The sequence below is a fragment of the Lycorma delicatula genome, chromosome 12 (assembly GCF_047948215.1).
Source record: "Lycorma delicatula isolate Av1 chromosome 12, ASM4794821v1, whole genome shotgun sequence".
NCBI classification, from domain to species: Eukaryota; Metazoa; Arthropoda; class Insecta; order Hemiptera; family Fulgoridae; genus Lycorma; species Lycorma delicatula.
Window position 1 is genome coordinate 41648911 of NC_134466.1, and position 18949 is coordinate 41667859.

Consider the following 18949-nt stretch of genomic DNA (forward strand, 5'->3'; position numbering starts at 1 on the left):
TACGTAAAAGAAAATTCAAGAGAAATATTTTTAAAATTTTTTATGTTACAGCACTATTTAAAATATGTTACATATAATTAAGAAAAGAGGTCTATACTGATTACTTTTTTTCCTGGCTCGCAACGTTGTTTTCTCTCTTCCCTATCCGATTACTTCCTGTTCAACTATAAATGAATTTGTCAGTTGAAATTTATTTATATTTGTAAAAAGCTTATTATGCCTGTTAATTATATCTCAAGCGACGAGAGCAACCAAAAACGGTCGTTTTTTAAAAAAATAATAAGCTGCGGTTAAAAGTATACTTCCTCTTTAGACGCCATTAAAACTGATTAACAAGGAGATAGAAAAATTAAATGTTTTAAAACAAACATTATTTCGTTTTATATTATCAAAACTTCTTCAACTGGATAGTTTTTTTTTTTTTTAAGTGGTTATACATTAAAAAAATTCATATTATAGTAACATAACAACACACGCGTATGCACAAAAAAAAAAAAGAAGAGAGATTATGATGTAAAGAAGTGGGGTAATAAATTCAGGGAAGGTGCTCGGTTACGCGTAACTGATAAGATAGAGATAGGTTATCGGCAATTTTTTTTTTTTTACAATATTGACAAACAACTATCAAATGATTATTTCATAGCATAAATAGAAGTTTGAAGTGTCAACATAATGTAACATAAGATAACGTGTAAAATACACATACAGAATAATAATTACAACGATAAAGCTTGTTCGGTACTGTTGGAAAAAATAATAATACAGATAAATATAACTATTTTTTTTAATTAAAAACATTTACGTAAGTTTAGAAATGGTCGGGAAATGTATTTTACAAATAATTTATTGTATATATTTAAAAAAATTATTAGAAATATGTTAATAGATAAAACAATTTTTATATTAATTCGTTCAGAATATGGATTTATTAATTTTTTTATCTTTTTTTTTACGAACTAATGTACTATACTAATTTAACATAACTTATAATAAATATAATATTCTATCATTCAATATTCAACACAGTAACTAAACTGCCTTGAAATGTCATTCTCATTAACAGATATTTTTTAGCTATAATTTTAAATCTACACTTCGATGAAAATATAAAGTAATACCTACATATTAATAGGACGAAATTTACTTAAATTTTATAAGCTGCATAAAATTTAAAAATACGGGCTGTATATTCCTTGATTTGAAAAGGTTCTTTAATCTGCCATACATTTCTATGTAAAAATGAAAAAATTAATCATAAAAACTATCTTCATTTTTTTTAATCCAAAAAGCTTTTAATTATTCAATGTGTTTTAATTAATTTATTAACTGTCAAGATAAATTCTACGAACACTTTTATATTCAGGGTCAATGTAAGCCCCTGAAACAAAAAAATGGTTGCGATCTTAAAAATATTTTAAATAGGAATTTTTATGAATATATAGGTATTTCCCCAACCAGTTTTCCAGCTACTGCCAGGTCTGGTTGTGTGTGCGCGTGCGCGTGTGTGTAGACAAATGTTATGCTCAGTTTGCCAGGACTGACGTAGCTGCAGATGTACTGCAATTTAAGTGTAAATGTATCGGTAAACATGTAGTCTGGAACATACTCAGGCCAATTACTCCTGAGACAGAATTTTTATGAATATTAATTCAGATCTGCTGTTCCACGTAGACTGTCTTCTATATATATATATATACCAGGTGCGACAATAAAGTAATGAGACTGATTTTTCTTTGCAAGATGTGGCAACCCTGCAGCTTACGTAGGCACACCATCTTTGACCTTGGTCTATAAGTTACTTTTAGTCCAAGCGGTACATTGATGCAACTGCAGGGTTGCCACATCTTGCAAAGAAAAATCAGTCTCATTACTTTATTGTCGCACCTCGTATATATAAAATAAAGTGGTTTTGACTGAAAGATTCATCAACGCACAGCTCCAACCGTTTATCTATAGGTAACTGAATTATGGAGGGTACATTATTTTTATAAACTAGGCACCTATTAAGAAAGGATCTTTTAAGTGAAGGTGGAAGGAAATCGTATCGCTTTACCAATCCAGTTTGTGTATACTGTTTCTAATTAAAGTAGAACTTCTCAAATTTGTGCTTAATTTTAATAGGCATTATTTACAAAACTTTTCTAAGAATTAAATTCTCTACAAAGTTAACTATTCTTTTTTTTCCTGTTTACCCTCCAGGAATTACCGTCAGGTATTACTTCAGAGGATGCTATGTATGAGTGTAAGTGAAGTATAGTCTTGTACAGTCTCAGGTCGACCATTTCTGAGATGCGTGGTTAATTGAAACCCAACCACCAAAGAACACCGGTATCCACGATCTAGTTTTCAAATCCGTATAAAAGTAACTTTTTTTACTAGGATTTGAACGTTGGAACTCTCGACTTCAAATTCAGCAGCTGATTTGCGTTCACCACTAGATCAAACCGGTGGGTGTCTAAAAAGTTAATTAGAAATGTTTATTTTTTTATTGGTAAATTAAAAAAGTTATTTTATTCCAAACCTAAATGAGATAGAGGTCAGAGACTACTTTTATTAAATTTCTTAGATAAAAAACCATAACGAAGCACCCAATTTATCCTTGATTTGTACCCCAAGAATTTTACAACGGTTTAATTTCACACATAAAGTAAAAAGCAAAGCTAAATGTTTCGCGAGCAGATACTCGCTAACAAACCGTTTTCTGATTTGTTTATATGAACCTTTTTTTCTTATTTTTGGCTATACTATCATCTCCAGAGAGATTGCAGCGCAATTTGGAATCACCTGTATATTTCAGTTTTCCCTGAATCTGTGTTCAAAAAGACTATCAACAAATCCCACGGGCAGATTTCTTTTCTCACGGAAGGTTTTACGTGGCCTATTCCAGAGTGAGTTCTAACTACCTGTATAATCATTCTCGTATCAAAAAAGAAAACAGAAAATGTAGTTTACAAATTATTGTATTCAAACAAATTTTTTGTGGCGTTTTCTATTCCCTTACACGAACATATAATCTACGAACGGTAAACAACAGCTGGTCAAAAAAGCCTACAGTGTACAACCATTTCTAGGATAAAGCAAACCATATTAATCAATTTGAAAATACTACACTTCTCACCAAAGTATATATACCAATTTTTCCACTAAAATTTCGTAATCTAAACTATGGTAAAATTTTTAACGAATTCTTTTGAAAACTTATTCTAGGTACAAATCCAAAATTCACGTAGGCGCAGCCGCGGGCGACAGCTACTTTGAAAATATAAGAACAAAATTATTAACTTAAATACTCAAAGTGCCGATCTCAATCGCGGAGTGGTAACGTCTCGGCTTTTCATCCGGAGGTCCGGGTTCAAATCCCGGTAAGGCATGGCATTTTACATACATTCCATTTTCATTCCCACGCATACGTGGCGATATAAAGAAAAACATTTAAAGTATTAAAAATTGCATGACTCAACGATTAGAGATGTTTTGTAGAAATGATTCATAGTTGTATCGCTCATTTAAATGATAATGGAATCTAACTTATCAATAATAATTAATTACACTTGTATTAACATCAGCTTCGTTATTTTAATATTTTAGATTGATATATCTACATTACTGTGTTAACTGTTGATTGCATTTTGTTATTACATTAATTTTCGTTCAATATTGAAGCACAAATGAGAATATTACATTTTTTTAACTGCTAAAAGCGATGCAAGCATTTCTCTTACGCTAGCTCTGAACAAAAATTTTGCAATATATATTATTGTTTTACGTTATATTTATAATTTAAAATTTTTGAATTATTTTGAAAAAATAAAAATGTAAAAAGTTACGCATTTCCTTTACGTGTACTAAAACAAAGAGGTACACACACAACCCAACAGGATACAAAAAAAAAATCTATGATTTCCCGTGATCGGTCGAAGTATCGATAAAGAATAAAACTCTTATAACAACACCTTTTCAAAGTGAGATTTTTTTTTAACCTTTGGGTCCACGGATAAGTATTGCTTCAGAGGTTGAGATAAATGATCTGTAGCGTGTGTGAAAACCTGACCGGGATTCGAACCCGGGACCTCAGGGTGAAAGGCCGAGACACTACCATTCGCGCTACAGAGGCCAGCAAGATCATTTATCAACACACCGAAATCAGTTAACGAATCGGGGAGGGGCTCGTTTATATCATACAAAATCTATTACACGATTGCTCCCAGTTACATAAAACTGCATTATTTTCATTATTTATTTAAGTTAGCGGTCAATTGAAGGCTACAATATTAACACAAAATTCTAAGAAAGAAAGGAGTCGTAACGTGTTGCCCTCTACTAAATATAACTCAAAATTGTGCCTTTCGTATAAAGGTCCTCCTGTTTGTGTAATTACATAATTATATCAAACCTAGCCTGCTTTTTCTTTAGATTTGGTAGTACGTTACCAATCGGAAAAATGAATGATTCGTTCTTATGGTTTTTTTTTTAAGTTTTATATTGCAATTTTGTTTTTTCTCTCCATTAAAACTGTCTGAAATCGTATACATGTATTATGCACAATATATATTTTACTCGTTAAATTTATTTATTACAAATACGGACTAAAACGGAAATAAAAATAAAATATTAATCTTCTATATATATAAAAATTAATGTTTGTCTCGTATGCGTTCCTATACTATTCATCTGATTGCGATGAAACTTTGGTGAGTTGTGCGCACGCCCGCAAAGGTTTCTGAATTAGTTTGGACTCGCTAGGGTCGAGATATTTCGAAAAATTTATATTTATGGTCCGATTTGGCTCATATTCAGAATATATATTACTTGCGTGAAAAGAAAAATAGTTACAAAAACTATACCCGCTAGATGGCGCAGACATATTTCACCCGCGACGTGAAAACATATTTACGAAACAAGCAAACAAATATGCAAACAGATTTCTTCTTATATATATATATATATATATATATATATATATATATTCACACACACACACACATACAAAAGGTAATGTTTGTTTGTATGCGTGTCCACTTTAGAATAAAAAACTACTGGACCGATTTACGCGGGGGGGTTTTGCAAAATGGTTCGCGTTGTCCGGAGAAGGTTTAAAGCTATTGAAATCCTCTATCTGACCAGTAGAAAGAAAGTTAGGCGTATTTTGAACCGACTGTTTACTGTTTAGAGAGTAGTTTGAATTAAATCCGATAGGGGTAGTACTATTTTGAATCCACCGGGTTGGTCTAGTGGTTAATCTCGTCATCGTAAATCAGCTGATTTCAAAGTAGACAATTCTAAGGTTCAAATTCAAGTAAAGGACAAATTCAAGTAAAGTATAAATACTTTTATACGGATTTGATTACTAGATCGTGGATACCGGTGTTTTTTTGATTATTGGGTTTCAATTAACCACACATCTCAGGGATGGTTGATGTGAGACCGTACAAGACTACACTTCATTTACACTCAAACATATCATCCTCATTCATCCTATGATGTAATCCTGACGGTGGTTCCAGAGGCTAAACAGGAAAAGAAGGAAAATTTAGTACTGTTTTGACAAATCGATTTAATTACATTTTTACTTAAAAACTGAAAGGTTAATTTTTGTGAAGTTCCGTAATGTTTTGTAAGATTCGTAATGTTCTATATTAATATTGCAGTCATATCAATTTTAGTTAAAAAGTTATTTTCCAGCGACTACTGTGTTTAGAAAGTGGTTTGAATTAAATCCGATAGGTAGTGCTGTTGTTTGACCAATTGGATTTATTTATATTCTGACTTTTATAAAGTGATAGGTTAAATTTTGTGAAGTTTCAGTTTTTTAATGCTTTATCAAATTTTCAATCGTGTTCATTTAACCTATATATATATATATATATATATATATATATATAGGTTAAATGTATAAAATGTAAAAAATGTAAAATGTAATGGTAAAATGTAAAATATATATATATATATATTCAAATCTAGCAATAGCGATGTATTACCGAGTCTGCTAGTATTAAATATATTAATGTCATCCATTGACATACCAAAGCACCTTTTATCTAGAATAGTTATCAACAAGAACCTCTTTTCTTTGTCTGAGAATTCAATCCAATATCTTTAATTTTTTGGAAATATAAAATACTATAATTATGATATTATAAAATAATATATATATTCGATCACGAATACACGAGATTGAGTTTTATGAAAAAATCACTAATATTTATGGGGGAAAAAACCACATTGCCAAAATTAATAATTTAAATAATTTCATCTTAGACCTTGAAGCTATTCTAAATTCTAATTCCCTATCCTGGGTAAAGATTATTTCGATCTCCTGAAGGATTATCAGTGGGTTGAAATCCATATACAGAAAAGATCTCCAGGAGAAAATTACTTATAAAATTCTTTATATTGCAATGATATTCATTTGAACGGTAAACCAGAAGGCAAGATTCATAGGATTCATCCTTTCTCTATCCATTCAATTATACTAATGATGATTATTAACAAAAGAAATGCGTTTTAAAATTTTTATTGTCTTAAACGAATTTTAAAGTTTTAAAATTAAAAATTTAACAAATTTTATTTCATTTAATAAAAAAAAAAATAGAATATCCTGTTTTATTTCTAAAATGATACCGTACCTTTCGTTGCGTTAATATCATTTGAAAAAAAATCAAAAACAACCTAAATTAAAAATCATTTTAATAATAATAATCATTATTTATTTGTACATTATTAGAGTAAATTCAAATCATTGTATGGATTACTATTATAAGAGATCTCAATGTCAAGAAGCTCAATAGCATGTCTTTTCGGCACGCGTACACGCGGGCTTAATTAAAATGAAGAAAATTAGAATATATGATTGATGGAAAAGGGAAGAATAATAATAATAAAAAAACACGCCAAGAATTATTACAATATTGTACAATGAAACAATATGCAAGTTATACTTAAGAGACTAATATGACGCCGATATTTCTTCAAGACTTTGTTACCCCGGTTAGTATTAAAAATTCTTTCAATATGAATATAAAAAGAGTAAGATTAAAATGTATACAGTTGGATTTCTTTATGCACGATAGACTGACTGTGTTATATTAAACAGTACACAAGTATAATGGAATGTATAGTTCTTTTAACAACGATAAATGATGAGAGAAATGAATAGTCCACGTTGGTGAAAACGTACCTAAAAATAAAATTAAAAGATCTGATGTGTTCACATCAGATCTTCCTTGGACGCCTATTAAATTACATTTAGACTTTTTTTTTTTTTTTTTTTTTTTTAATGAAAAGTACATAAAATTTTATTTCATTAAAAACTTTTTTGTATTATTATTATTATTAAATATATAGTTAATTATTATTCATCATAATTTTTTTTTTTAAATCACACGTTAATAATTATTAATAAATCAATAAATTTATTAATTCTGTGAATATTAATGGAAACAAAGTAGAACTTGTAGAAAAATTTAAATATCTTGGAGAAATCATTACTTGTAATTGTAACAAAAAACAAAATTGGACTGAAAGACTTAATAAATTATTTAAAGTGCTACAAGTAACCGAAAATACTTACAACAAAAAATCGTTCTCGATTAACACTGAAATTAGACATTACAAAACTGTGGTTAAACCAGTAATTACTTATACGAGCGAGACTTTATTTAGATTTCATCAGAAAAATAGGAACGAACCTTTGCTTAAAGTTGAACGCAGGATTCTTAGAAGCTGCATAAACAAAAAATATAAACACGAAAATCAGTACAGATTATTGCCTAATAAATTTCTGTACGAAAACTTGGAATCCTTAATCGATACTATGAAAAAGAAGCGAATTTCTTTCTGTGCAAAATTGTTAAGATTACCGCAAGATAGGATTACTAAAATCCTCCATTATGGATCAAAGAAATTAAAGAAGACATGCAAGAATTAAATTTGATTTACGAAGATTTACTTAATAAATCCGAAAAATTAAAATTTGTTATTAAAGATCCGAATACCGACTTTAAAGTAAGAACTTTTAATTATACTAAAAGGGTTTATTCAGAAGAGGATCGTAAAGCACGATCATTAAGAATGACTAAATATTGGGAGAAAGTAAAAGCTAAGAACTTAAAGGCGAAAAAAATTGGATTATTCTGACTGAAGTGGTCCTTTGCAGCCTTAAAAGTAAAAAAAAAAATCAATAAATTTAAATAATAAAAAAAACACTAAAAAAAGGGAGATGAAGTCTGATTCCAACCGATGTGGTTTACCATAAGATCCAAATATTTCATTAATTAAAATTACATTTCGCTACAATTCTGGAACCAATTAAAGTAAGTACCAGTTATAATATATCATTGAAAAGTTCTCAATGAGGGCTTATTACAGCGGTTAAGAAAAAGCCAAAGGCCAATTTGTTTTTGGATTTTGGGCTTTGTTGGTCAAGTCGATTGCAATCAAAAGGGGAGATGCACGACTAGGTGTTACAACAATCCTAAATCCAAAATTTCAACATCCTACCGCTAATCGTTTTTGAGTTACGCCAGATACATACTACGTACAGTCATGCCGAAATTAGTCAAAATGGATTCAGGGATAATCAAAATGGATATTTCCATTGAAATTTGAAAAGCGAAATTTTTTGCTACCACAATTCTTCCTTTACTATGTACAAGGAAGTAAAAATACGTGTAGCACATATATTATTGTGTATTTTAAAATTATATATGCAGTTAAATACTTTAGAATTTATTCCAGCAGATGAAAGAATATAGATCAATAGTAAAAGTTTTTTTTTAATTTCAGTAAAACGGCACTAAAATAAAAAAAAAAAACACTATTACAATTTACATTTCTTAAACAAAAAATTTAAAAATGTATATTTAAAGAAAGATGTGGACCCCGCATGATTTCCTTGTACCACTATTAAATTTCGTATATTTTTTATTGGTTATATTTTTTCATTATTTTTTTTTATTACTGAATTATTACTTATCGTAAAACTCTTTTTACAATCACAAAAATAAATAATAAATCAATATAAATCAAATAAAAATCGATCAATCAATCAATATATTTAAATAAAAACCACAGTTTAAGAAAAAAGGAAATGTCGGGTTCTTGCCGATGTGCTTTCACCTTGTAAGATCCAAGTATTTCAATAATTAAATATTATTGGGCTATAATTCTGGAATCAATGAAAATAAGTACCACTTAGATATATCATTGAAAATCTCTCAATGAGGGCTTATTACTGCAGTTTAAAAAAGTCCAAAATCAATATTTTTGGATTTTAGGCTTTTTTGGACATTTTTCGTCCAGTCGATTGCAATCCAAAGTGGAGGCGCAGAACTAGATGTTATAACAGTCCTAAGTACAAAATTTCAACATTCTACTCTTTTTTCCTGTTTAGCCTCCGGTAACTACCGTTTAGATACTTCTTCTGAGGATGAATGAGGATGACATGTATGAGTGTAAATGAAGCGTAGTCTTGTACAATCTCAGTTCGACCATTCCTGAGATGTGTGGTTAATTGAAACCCAACCACCAAAGAACACCGGTATCCACGATCTAGTATTCAAATCCGTGTAAAAATATCTGTCTTTACTAGGACTTGAACGCTAGAACTCTCGACTTCCAAATCGGCTGATTTGGGAAGACGCGTTAACCACTAGACCAACCCGGTGGGTACACTCTACAACATTCTACTGCTAATCTTTCTTAAGTTATGCGAGATACATAGTACGTACGTACACACATCATGCCAAAACTAGTCAAAATCAAATCAGGGATGGCCAAAATGAATATTTCCGTTGAAACCTAAAAACCGAAATTTTTCGCGATTAGAATACTTTCTCGTACAAGGAAGTAAAAAGAAATCAAGAAGTATTATTATTAATTTTTAAGCAATTTTCTTAACAGTCGATACAAATAAAAACCAGTTGCTTACGAAAGGACAAAACAAGAAACTTGTCTTCATAAAAATAAATACGCTTTGAGCAATAAGGTAAAGCACATTCCATGTGCATTAGAAGGACAATCAGAGGGACACCAAAGGAAATTTCTGTAAAAAATAAAATGGAACTACTCCAATCCAATCATTTGAAGGACAGTAAAGCATTTCACAAAAAACAATAAATACTGTTGTGAGAATACGTACGTGGTTGACCAGAAAACTTTGAGCCTTATGCCTTATTAAACTCTCTCTCACAAACAATCTAATCGTCGGTAAGAAGCGACAAAGTCAACGAACTACGTTTACAGTTCTAAACAAGGCCTAACCTAACTGTGAAATGAAAATAGGGAAAAATAAGCGTGAAAACATTATATTTCAGTTCAATTAGATCTGTAATAAAGAATACTTTCAAAAAATACCTCGAATTTTGTTAGACAACGTTCTTTTCTTTCATTAGATGAACCGTGGGACTCGAATATGTCATTTTATTCATTTTTTAAATGTAGCTTTACGAATTGCGCCGCTAGATAGCAGTGTTTGATAGCACTAGGTAGCGTACAAAAACTTGATAATGTACGTGGTATAATAAAATTTAAAAGGAAATATACTACAGCTTGTTTTTATAGTAAATGATGTTATGTAAATGAAAGTACTGAAGATGAAACAATTGTTTTAATTCCCATCACTTATTAAAAAAAAAAGTATTAGTTTAAAAGAGATTATACTAAATTTATTAGAAAAGGAATAAATAAATTCGATTGGTAAAATCAAATTTAACGATAAAAATCGAGGTTACAATATTACAATGAAATAAGTCCAATATTACATCACGGATTTACGATTCGTAAAGGTAATTATAGTTTTATTGAACTAGTGACATGACATAGTAACTAATGACTAGTAATTAGTGACATGATAGTAACTAATGATATGTATGACATTAGTAACTTTTTCCAATCGGAAAAAAAAATTGGCCATGACATTCAATTTGTTCTACGGCGATAAATTTTAATAATAAATGCATACAATACAATCAGCAATTCATAAAAAAATAAAAGAATAATCTAACAAAACGCACTGATATCGAAAAAAATTACAATAAAATTGTAAACGTACAGTGGTAACAGTCTCACAGGTATTTCTTCCGCGACCCACCGGGTTGGTCTAGTGGTGAACGCGTCTTTCCAAACCAGCTGATTTGGAAGTCGAGAGTTCCAGCGTTCAATTTTTAGTTATTTTTACATGGATTTGAATACTAGTTCGTGGATACCGGTGTTCTTTGGTGGTTGGGTTTCAACTAACCACACATCTCAGGGATGTTCGACTTTAGACTGTACAAGACTACACTTCATTTACACTCATACATATCATCCTCTGAAGTATTATCTGAAAGGTAATTACCGGAGGCTAAACAGGAAAATGAAAGAAAGATACTTCTTCCGCTAAAAAACCAACAATTTCTGTAATATAAATAAAACTTTTTAACAAAACGATGCAGATATTAAAAAAGGTAAGACACTACATTTTTATTATCAAAATATGTTATTAATTTAGAATTCTGTTTAAAAAAATACATGTTATATAAAACTCTTACCGGCCCGATTTCATTTATTAAACAACAAATAATTATAATAATAAGAATTGTATTATTTGTGTAAACGTGATATGTATTATTCGTTTTTAATATATTAAATCGAGCCGGTAAAAGTTTTATATTTTTATATATTTTTTTCTTATTGTATAGAACGCTTAAACATTGTTTATTATCTATTATTGTGTATCTATTGTCTTAGTACATATATTTAGCATGTATATATACATAATTTTTTTAAATTAAGTTAATAACAGATTTTGATAAAAGAAATATAGTGTTTACCTTTTTTCATATCAGTATCGTTTTGTAAACAGTTTTATTTATATTACAGAAATTTTTGTTTTTTGAGCGGAAGAAATGATATCTTTATTTTTCCTGTTTAGCCTCCGGTAACTACCGTTTAGATAATTCTTCAGAGGATGAATGAGGATGATATGTATGAGTGTAGATGAAGTGTAGTCTGGCAACATTCTCAGTTCGACCATTCCTAAGATGTATGTGTGGTTAATTGAAACCCAACCACCAAAGAACACCGGTATCCACGATCTAGTATTCAAATCCATGTAAAAATAACTGGCTTTACTAGGACTTGAACGCTGTAACTCTCGACTTCCAAATCAGCTAATTTTGGAAGACGCGTTAACCACTAGACCAACCCGGTGGGTTGGAAGAAATGATATCTGCGACTCTTACGGTACGGTTTACAATTTCATTGTAATTTTTTTGGATATATAATATAATGTGCGATATATTAGTTTCAAAATATTACGATGTGTTCTGATTAACTAACGCTGTGTATATAAAAAAGAAAAAAATTTAAATATCAAAATTCTGGATCGACCGCTCTATATATATATTTTATAGCAGCTATATTAATATAACTATCAGCAATACAGCTATTAACCGAGAAAGTGTAATATATTCTTTCAATCCTTCGTTAATTTTTTACAAATTTTATAACCAGATAGGAATTATCATTTTTCCATTTAATTAAAAATGCAAGATTGATTTATTTATTTATTTGGTAGAAAATTTTATAAACAAAAAACAATTATAACAATAAAATAAACAAATTGTTTTACAAAGTAAATTAATATTCAACGCAACTATATAATATTTTTCATATTTCATTTATTATTATTAAACTTTCATGTAATACGATAATAAATATATAGACTTGTGAAAAGAATATTAAAAAAAACGAACTTACATTTTTTATCAGCAAACTTCAAGGTATTAACAAGGCCATTTTTAATTTAGAAAAAAGAAAAAACCCAACAAAATAATCTAAAAATGAAAACCTAATCTCTTTGAATGCACGCTAAAAGAAAATTTACGAAAATAAATAATTCATTGGAATACTATAAAATATGAATAATTTTTTTATTTTGATATCCACGTTTTAGGATCTGAATATATAAAGTATAATATGTTATTGGTAAATAAAGGTTGATGATTGTGCCTTCTGGGTATTTGAACGAATTTTAATAATTATATTTAAAAAAAAAAATTAATTAGTTTCATTAACTTTCATCTGCACGACTTTATTAATGAATCTTCATCAAGCTTAACCCAAATATAATGCGACTTAAAAAACTAAATAAATTCATAGCGTTTGAGGGTCAGTTCATCTAAAGATGTTAGTAAAAATAAGTTGTTTTTACTGATGAATTAATTACAGAAGCTTGCGTGTGAATATGAAACAAGAACGGGGTTCCAACCCAAATAAATACATTTTGTAAATACATTTTCAAAACTTTACTATATCAAGTACAATAAACTTCGGATAAATTCCTAAACATTACGTACTCTAAAATTCGAATAATACAAAATTTAAAACGAAAATTGTTTTTAATAAATACTATAATACTAGGGAAATGAAAATAATTGTTTACTTTCAAACAAATATTTACGAAGAAGAAATAAAAACAAATAAATGTTTAAAGCTAGATTATAGGTACAAAGGAAAATTAAAATAATAAATTATGAAGGATTAACTTAGGAAAAACGCTAACACAGATGTAGGACGTTCCTTTCACGCGACTATTTATAAATAAAATATCATAAATAACATACTGAAAAAATCCCGCGTTATAATTAAAAAAATTGAGGTTAAAACCGCAGATTCAGAGTCTGGTATTACTAAAAAAAACTTCTATTTCAAACAGTTTAAATATTAAAATCACGCTCTTGAAAATGTATAAATTGAAACCTCAAACCTCCATGTTTGTTACTTTTTTGCGCGAACCCCAAAGTTCAATTATTTTTTTTTAAACAGTCTTGATTACAATAAAAAAGGAAAAGAAGAAAAATGCTAAAAAAAAAAAAGATGACGTTTGGTCGGATCCAACCGTTTGGTGGGATTTGGGGCTCAAAATTTAGTAAAGATTAATTTCTACGCGTAATTAGACGACAATAGAAGAAACCATAACGAAAGACAACCATCATAGAGATCACAATAAAAGTTCAAAATTTAGAGCATTTTTTGGTGTAAGGGTAGGATTTAAAAAAAAAAACGTTTTTGCAAATCATTTTATAATTGTTAACAAATGTGCCTAAGAAAAATAACACCTTTATTTGTCGAAAAATCGAGATACTGAGGGTAACCTTGCTTTACAGCCTCACCCACTTGACCTTGAAAATTTAATGGTATCAACGTCACACCGGGTTGGTCTAGTGATTCCCAAATCAGCTGATTTGGAAGTCGAGAATTCCAGCGTTCAAGTCCTAGTAAAATCAGTTACTTTTACACGGATTTGAATACTAGATCGTGAATACGGGTGTTCTTTGGTAGTTGTGTTTCAATTAACCACACATACATCTTCGGAATGGTCGAACTGAGACTGTATAAGATTACACCTCATTTACACTCATACATATCATCCTCTGAAGTATTATCTGAAAGGTAATTTACTGGAGGGTAAACAGGAAATAGAAAAAGTTTGGTCAAAATCGGTCCAGTAGTTCTGGAGAAATAAGATGATAGAGAGGTAAATACCGAACACACGCACGTACATCCGAACATTAATATCCGGAAAATTTCCATTCGGTTTTTGTGGGTTTCTTCGGTGACAAAACGTCAAGATCCGGTGAAAATCGCACATGCCCAAATAGGAATGATTACTACAATACTTTCCCTTCTAAACCAATAGAAAAAAAGAAAGGGCTCTCTCCAGAGAGAATTAGGCTTTCTAAAGGAAACTTCACCACAGACGGTTCCTCTGTATATAATGGAAAATAACGGTACATAAAAAAAAAAACAATCGGTAATGAAATGCACCCACTAAGTACCCGATAATTGTCAGAAAGGATATATACTATCTCGAATATGCCTGAGAACTTTATTTAGACAGGACTGTCTTGTTTTGCGATTCTTAATTAATAAATCTTTTCTCTCCTTTAATCTTAACCTGTTTTCTTCCCCGGCAGTTTTCTATTGTTTTTTCTACTTAATCTTTTCAAAACGCCAATTATATTCGTATCAAGGCACGAGGAAAATCACTTTAATAATTACTGTTCGGTAGGAATTTATATGATGATTTTATGATTACGACACCGACACTGGTTTCTATTGATGGTCGTACTAAATTACCGAAACAATTCCGCATATCGTAATTATCTAGTTGACCTAGCCAGCGTTACTTAGCAGGTTTACTAAGTATTTAACAAGGTTGATTTTTTACACGTTATATGTTCACCTAATAATATTATAGTTTTTATTGTATTTAGTAACATTTTAATGATATAGAAACGTCAAAATACTTCCATAATTGTATATTTTAAACTGCGGAATTTCATAAATATTAACATAAGTGGAATTGTCGTAAAACTGTAGTAAAAGTCTAAACTGAAGTATATCAATTAAACATACAACCCTTCGAATCCTTCCTAACAAAAATGAAATGTATTTGGGGTAAATTAAAAAAAAAATACCATGAATAAATAAATAAAAATAGTATCAATATTCGGCCAATAAGTAATAAAAAATTAAGTCACTTAAATAATAAAGAATTAATATATATATATATATATACACAGTTCATTTCTGGTTTAAATTCCATTAACTTTTTATTTAATCGTGATTTTGTACAAAGTTTAAGATAAGACATTGATTTTTTTATTTTCTCTAGAAACAAACCGGTTGACGCTCTATTACAATTATATAACAGATGAAAAATGGTAAGATTAACCGAGATTCAAGCCCAGACGTTATGGATGAAAACACTAAAACAGAGGTAAGTAATTATTAACTTGTTGAAAATAAAAATATTATACAGTTTGCTTTCATTAAAAAAAGAAAAAATATATATAAATTTATAAGACAACTACTTAGGGTATATATAAATATAAACATAATTTAAAAAGTTGCGCCAACACAAAAAAAAAGAAGGTAAATGGTCGATATTTGGGAAACCGTGGATCCAAAAATATAAGAATTTGTCGAAATCAATGCAAAAATATTACTAATTAAGTATTAAGTCAACATTTTTTAAAGATTTTTTTGCGCTTATCGAACGAAGCGTAAATCTAAACAAAGTTTTTAAATAAATTTTTATTTGCTATTTTTTTTCTGCAATCTAAATCCGCTATTAATATTTAACTATTACTATAAAGAAAGTTAATGAGATTAAAACTCACCGTGCGAGTAATAATAAAGCAAAACCCAATAAAAAAGTTCACTAAAAAATAAAAATAAAATAATTAATAATGAATTGTCACGTTTTAGGACTGTAAAAACGATTAATTCCCTTATTTACTTACATTTTTTATGGTTCAAAAACCAAGTGTTAAAGAACAATTTAGATCCGGGGTAACAGTATAAGGTGAAAACATAAAGACGCTACGATTTGCTGATGATATAGTAATTCTAGCAGAAAGTAAAAAAAATTTAGAAGGAACAATGAACAGCATGGATGAAGTCCTACGCAACAACTACCGCATGAAAATGAACAAGAACAAAACGAAAGTAATGAAATGTAGTAGAAATAAAAAAGATGGACCACTGAATTTAAACAGGAAGAGAAAAGATTATGGTGGTAGAAGAATTTTGTTATTTGGGAAGTAGAATTACAAAAGATGGACGAAGCGGGAGCTATATAAAATGCCGAATAGCACACAGGCGAAACGAGCCTTCAGTCACAAATATTATTTGTTTGCATCAAAAATTAATTTAAACGCCAGGAAAACATTTTTGAAAGAATATTTGGAGTGCAAATTTATACGGAAGTGAAACGAACGATCGGAGTACCTGAAAAAAAAAGATTAGAAGCTTTTGAAATGTGGTGTTATAGGAGAATGTTAAAAATCATATGTGTAGATAAAGTGACAAATGAATAAGTGTTGTGGCAAATCGATGAAAAAAGAAACATTTGGAAAAATATAGTTAAAAGAAGAGACAGATTTATAGGCCACATATTAAGGCATCCTGAAATAGTTCTTTAATATTGCAGGGACAGGCAGAAGGAAAAAATTGTGCAGGCAGGCCGGGTTTTGAATATGTAAAACAAATTGTTAGGGATGTAGGATGTATAGCGAAATGAAACGAATAGCACTAGATAGGGAATCTTGGAGGGCTGCATCAAACCAGTCAAATGACAAAAAAATAAAAATAATATAAACACGATCTGCAAATGATATTTTGATTTTGAAAGAATTATAATAAACTTTATATTAATAATAAATAAAATTGAATTTCAAATTTTATTAGAATAATGATTTACTTTTTTATAGATTTAAATCCATAAATAAGATAAAATATTATAATCTCCTAAACATAAATAAACGTAAACTAATAATTTATTAATTACCTTCAAATAAAACAGAAGAAGACGCACACAAACACAGTGAAAAAGTTCAATTATATAAAATAGTTTGAAAAGTCTTAAGTTTCCGAACCACTATTAGTTACATTTAAAAACAAGTATAAAAAAAAACAGATTAAAACAAACTTTATTGTGATAAAGACTTATAATAAAATAAAAGAAAACGGCGTTATAACGCCGAGTATGTATTACAGCACACCGATATACAGACTACAATTGAACACCTTGACGGAGGGAGACCAAATGGCACTAACTTATCATAACACTCTGTTATATACCAACATAGATAGTTCACTAGACATTCAAGATTTTCAACAAACAACGCTACTAGCGGCGACTTTTAAAACTAAATTTACATACAACAAATCTCTTAACGTAATGTTAATATATTTAAATCAATTTTTTTAATAAATATATTTATCTGTTAAATAAATTAATTTTTAATATATTACATAATAATTCGTAGATATTTTACGTAGTAATAATTCAAATATATAAGTAACAAATCAAGGCAGAGGAAAAAAAAATATATATATATATTTTTTTTTGTAAATCAATAAAAAAAATTATTTATTACAAATACTACATTTCAAGGTTAAATTCTTTAAAAACGGAAAATCGAGCACTATAAAATATTAATAAATAAATAAAAAATTTATTAATCTTTTTACTTCCGAATACCACTTTTGTTTAGCCTCCGGGACCACCGTTACGTATTGCTTCAGAGGATAAGATGAAATTGCAATTATGTAGCATGTGAAAATTCCATGCCTGAACGGGATTCGAACCCGGGACCTTCGGATAAAAAGCCAAAACGCTAATACTTGCGCCACGGAGGCCGGTACGAATAAATCTAACAAATGGTAAACAAAGTCAAAATCCCAAAAATAGAAATATTTTATACGAAAATCGTTTAAAATGTTATTCTGGTCTTAACTGAAATCTTTTACTAACCTTAATTCGCAGATTGCGAATCGTAAAATAAATTTCGTTTAAGATGAGGAAAACTATAAAAAACAATTCTGCAAAAGTTACATATAATTAAATTTCCTTTATTTTCATTTTATCCCGAAATATGCAGAGGAAGTAAATTAAACAAAAAAATATATATATATAAAAAAATTATATATTATTACTAGCTCTACCCGCCACGCTTCGCTGTGGCACATTGTGGTTGCATGGATGAGAAATGAGAAACAAAACAAAGCATACGTTTCATAGAAGTTTAATTTTGCAATACTTGTGGATATACAATATTTTTTGTTTTTCCACTGTCTGCATAGATATAAAGGCTATCTGGTTTGCCGACTCGGGAACACGCAACATACAGTTGTCCATGTGAGAAGCAATCCGCATCTAAATCTAACCACACAATTCTAAAGATTGACCTTGAGCTTTATTGATTGTGATTGCAAATGCCAATCGAATTGGGAATTGCAGTCTTTTAGATTAAAATGTTGTGTCGGTCGGGATTATGGGTATTCGAGAAATGAGGACATCTTCACCTTTGAAAGGTCCCGATAAAATCGCTCCTTCCACTACGTTATTCATGAATTTCTTAACTGCAAGTCGCGTTCCGTTGCAGAGTTTTGGCTGATT

The 18949-nt window shown here is 29.5% G+C and overlaps 1 protein-coding gene across 2 annotated transcripts in view; it reads right to left on the reverse strand.

The window, feature by feature from the left end:
* The window catches only part of LOC142332731 (very long chain fatty acid elongase AAEL008004-like), a 271686-nt gene that overhangs the window by 147469 nt on the left and 105268 nt on the right, over window positions 1-18949 (reverse strand). Inside the window, exon 1 of one of the 2 annotated variants that reach the window (XM_075379329.1) lies at window positions 17336-17595. The exons of the other annotated variant lie outside the window; for it this stretch is intronic. The gene's annotated coding sequence lies outside the window, so the exon portion shown is untranslated. Of the gene's footprint in view, window positions 1-17335; window positions 17596-18949 lie in introns of those variants that run through there. 2 annotated transcript variants of the gene reach the window in all.